Source organism: Patagioenas fasciata, chromosome 6 (genome assembly GCF_037038585.1).
Source record: "Patagioenas fasciata isolate bPatFas1 chromosome 6, bPatFas1.hap1, whole genome shotgun sequence".
In the NCBI taxonomy this organism is placed as follows: domain Eukaryota; kingdom Metazoa; phylum Chordata; class Aves; order Columbiformes; family Columbidae; genus Patagioenas; species Patagioenas fasciata.
This window is the reverse complement of record NC_092525.1, coordinates 26,890,473-26,895,208: the sequence shown is the minus strand read 5'-3', so window position 1 is coordinate 26,895,208 and position 4,736 is coordinate 26,890,473. Positions and strand designations below refer to the sequence as shown.

Genomic DNA, 4,736 nt, shown 5'->3' with positions numbered 1-4,736 from the left:
GGGCATACTAGAGGCATTTTAAAAAATATTGTTATTAGATATTAATTTACTAAGAATGTATTTCATTGATTTTAATTCTTCTACGTAGTGTTTACAGGCATATTTTGCAAATACGATTTTATTTAACTGAGCTTTTGAAGTATTCCAGTATGGATTTTAGTAGTTGAGAATTCTTAAAAATCCTTCTTAGTAATGTCAAACAAATGAACGATCAAAGGCTTAAAAATTAAATGAAGGATGAAGTAATTCCGTGTTACTTGAAAATGGGTATGTTGAAAAAGTGCCGAAATTCAAAATATTAAACGTATCAGTGTAACATTCTCCACCACACCAAAAAAATAGTTTAATTTATTGTTTAATCTTGAACGAAATATACTTTCTATAAAAGGAAGCTTTTAGGAAATGTCAAATACTAACAGATTGAGAGACGCGTTAAAATCAGGGAAAGAATCTTCTGATAAAAGAACTGCCATGCAGGTTTTTGTTGCCCTAAAGCAGAATGAACTTCTGACAAGAGTGTAAACTTTCAGTGGTACCACCCAAATTGGAACAGATCCTGACAAACTTGCTAAAGATTAGAACTGTCCACAGACTGATTTCTTCAAGATAGCAAGGACAATTCTGTGAAGACCTGCCAAATGTAAAAACTGAGTAATCCCTTTACGCCCTGCACAGAGTGACAAATAGAACTGTAATTAAGCAGACGGCAGTTCTGTTCTTTACTCTCCAAAAAGCAGGATTCTAGCTCAGCCAAAGGTTTTTACCTTCTAGTTGATGACTACCAAGAACAAGTTCTGCCTCTCAACAAGACTTGAAAAATGACACGTGTGCTTGTATGTTCTCTTTTTCTCTGTGCATGGTCATTTAAACCTTTAACCTTGTCGAGGCACAGATGCCTTTATTCTGTGTTTATATGGTACTTAGCACAGCATGGTTACAGTTCCTCTGGGTGTTGATATGTGCTATCGGAACATAAAGAAAACCTACAAGTGTGCCTTCTGTGCTTCTTAATGAAGGATTTTTTTGTTTGTTTGTTTAAGTCCCAACAGATATAAAAACCAGTTCTGGATAAAATTACTAGCTTGATCACAACACTGCTTAATTCCCAGAAACCAAAGAACATCTGACCAGCCTGAGCCACTGAAGGGTTAAGGCAGCTGCTCACAGAACCACGCTGCAGGTAACACCACTGCCTGCTGGAGAAACAGAGCAGCTCTTACTTTTTTGCAATTAATGAGCTAAAGAAACTGAACTATTAGTTATGTGTGACGATATTTCACCATTTCAAACCACCTGAGGATCTTTACCTCTTTATTTTGATCTCAGTGCACAAGCTATTTTGTACAGGTAACTGTTCATGACAGTGTTGTGTGGAAAATTACCCCTCTTTACCAGCTGTGGGTGCCACGATCTTGTAACTCACTGCGAGCAATCAGTAAAATCCCTGTTGGGCTGATTCTATCAGCGTAATTCATTGACATTAAAGGAATCCTGCCCTCTGCCCCACACAAAATGGTAAAACAACACAGGACAAAAAAACCTCCCAGAAGTCTACGAGAATAATTAAGAGTGTCCACAGCACCTCCTAGCTCTAACAGTTAAATATTCAAATGAGGTGGTATCAAGGTCAAGAAAAAACTTGGCATGCCAATTCAAGATCTGGAATCTTTACTAATTTGTTTCTGATTTTTCTGTAAGATTACCAGATATCCAAACCTGAATATCTAACTATAGTTTGTCTGCCTGTGATTATAGGAGATTCATAGATTTTGGAAGAGACTGAGAAGCAGTTAAAAACGTTGTGTGCTTCTAGGTTAAAAAGAAAGCATGCCAGTGTATTGAAAAGCTCGAATGTATATTTTTTTAGTCTCAATATTGTACCAAACAACGCTGTTTGGACTGACAGTTTTGGCCAGACTTTTCACTCATCAAAGTACATGAATAACAAGCCGCATGTCATTTTACTCACTTTTCTGGGAGACGCCTGAGAAAAGAACTTGTACCTATGTTCAGTCCAATTATGATGTGCTCATCTTACTTCCTATAACTTAAATATTTACTTTTATCTCAGATAAAACTAAGTTTATTTTGGTATAGCTTTAGTTAAAATTAACCATATTTTTTCTTTTTTTCACAGTCTAAATGCAGATTTCAGATGATACTGCAAAAGGACTCAGAATGGTCAGCTAACACTATTTAAAGAGATAACTGTGATTATATTCTACAAGCGAGTTTGTATGTGAGTAATTCACCTACCTGAGTTGCCAAGATTCTGGATTCTGTTTACAAATAAGCAGCATGATATAATTGTGGTATATTTCATATGAAAGCACACTCAGAAATGTAGCTGTATGTTCTTTGAATCTATTTTTACTTATTGTTGAGGTCACTGATGTAATCTGTAAATACCTGAAAGGAAGTATTGGATTTGGGCTTTTCTTAAAAACTAAACAATAAAAATGAAGCAAAACCACTCTTTCTCCCAAGGATTTTATGCTGACATTTTGTAATCCATGGAAATATTATACATGAATGATAGCTCTTTTATTTTCTGCCTAATAACATAGTGATTTTGCTGATGAGCAAATCCAGAATTAATCCAGTTGTTTTCAAGTAATTTGCATGTTGGATTGAAATGTTGTAATTTCTTTCTTACTCAAATGTAGTTTCTTTCAGAAAATATTTTCTGTCTTAAAGTGAAGTGTTTTTCTTGATATATTTGAGCAGACAGTTTAAATATTAATATTACAAGATAAGGTTGCTTTCCAAGTAAATTTAAAATAGGTTATGAGCACATGGTAAATCTGATTTACAGAACCATTTTCTTAGGAAGTTTTCTCTTTTACGTTTTATTTCCATGTGCTATTCTGTTCTTCCTAGTAACTTGCCTGTTTTTCAGGATTCTGCCTGCAGACTGCAAGAATCAGTATCATGTTGCACTGTTAACTTAGATCCTGGAAACACACCCTTTAAGAAGGTGAAAACGTTCAGAGCAACTCACTGAAGTGAGTGGTGTTGGCGTTTGTTTGTTTTAGCTTGTTTTGTCTAATAATAGACCAATTTGAAGGAAGCTGTTAAAAGAACTTTGATAAATCATGTATACTATTTGCTTACTTTCATTATTTCTTTTTTCCTGTCCTCATACATCTCTTACTTCCCATTTAAATTTCTAAAATAATTAATTGCGGGCGTGTACATTATGCAGGAGTAGATTTTTAGTGTAGAAATTAGTAATATGTTTTCCTAATTTCATTTAAAAAAAAATCCCCTTCTCAGTTTGCTTTAGCATCTTTGTGTTTTCACTTTTATTTTTAATTTATTTTGTGGTTTTATTCAGAAGACCATTCAGATATAAAATTAATTTTTCTAATTAATGTTTTAGATCCTGTAGTACTAAGTTTTTCACTGCCAAACAGTTGAATACCACGAACACTGTAGGGATGCACTCCCACATTATCAAATAAATGCTCAAGGTACAGCTTATAATGTTGAAAAATAGAAAAATAAATTGACCTTGATGAAGTGTGTCTTCTTTTGTCTGTTCCCAGGAAAGTTTATTTCAGGTATTTCTACTGCTGAAATGATTAGAGTTAACAGCTTTTTCCCTCCATTTTATTTTACAGGGTCTCTTCATCTTCCTGATATATGGGGTGTACAACACAGAGGTAAGTCTGCTTGGAGTATCTCAAGGCTGACAGAGTGAATGAGAGAAATGACAGGTTTCTTATCTTGATAACTGAGGGACAAAGTTGGCTTTCCATATGAGTGTCCTACTGCCCTTCATGCTTGGACTGGCTTATATGCATCCCGGCTTACCATTAAACACAGACACCCTGAATAAAGGGACAGACTCATTTCTCACAGGCATTGACTAATATTTTACTGCTGCTTTAAGTTTTTTGAATTCCTGGTCTTTCTTTTAACACTTAGCAGTCCTAAACCTCCATTATTTAATTTACATTTTGAAACGAGCTGTTAAGTTTACATGCTATTTGAAGGAAACTACTTAAATGATAAAAGGAGCAAGTTTTAATTGTCTTCTAAATTTTGTTTGGTATAGAAATTGCATCAAATTCCATTTTTTTACATCAATTAGATATTTTTGAGATTTTAAAATTTGACTCAAGGCTTTGCACCAGTTAGGCAAATGAAAAGTACTTGATCATTACAGGCTGAACTGGCACAATGGGATATATTTTTTTTACAGATAAAGTATAAAAACCAGAAGGAACTTATAGACCTTGTTGCATTACTTGCATTAAGTTAATGATCCAAATTAGTGTTTAAAATGTTCAATTCAAAGGTTTTGTGCTAAGGTACCTCTGCAGTTTAACATTTTAATAGAATTTGCAAGTCAGAAGTAAAATGCTATAGAAATATCAAGGGCTTTCATGGTCAATAGTTAGAAATGGAGCAGAATTCTATTCTCATTTTATTAGCATCTCAGTGGGCACACCCTATTAGAAAAATAGTGAAAAGAGTATTCTGATTGCTTTCACCTAAAAAGCTATTAGAAAATAACAAAACTTTTATATTGCTTGTTATAAGGATAAATTGCTTCCACATGTGCAACTGAACCAATGAGCGTTGTTGGTAGTGAGGGTTGTGTTGTGACAGTGGCCAACAAATTCCACAGCTGGTGAGGCTGCGGGCAGCAGGGCCAGTGAGGTGGCGTGTAGGTGTGTGTTACCCCTTCTCCATGGCTGGACATGCAGTGGTTGTGCACCCCTGGTCAT

At 34.9% G+C, this 4,736-nt stretch overlaps 1 long non-coding RNA gene across 1 annotated transcript; it reads left to right on the top strand.

The window, feature by feature from the left end:
- Positions 1-1,049: 1,049 nt before the first annotated feature.
- LOC139828221 (uncharacterized) lies at positions 1,050-3,905 on the top strand. The gene is made up of 4 exons (XR_011739596.1): positions 1,050-1,180; positions 2,138-2,239; positions 2,900-3,005; positions 3,624-3,905. It is a non-coding gene; the product is annotated as an uncharacterized lncRNA (long non-coding RNA).
- Positions 3,906-4,736: the final 831 nt, after the last annotated feature.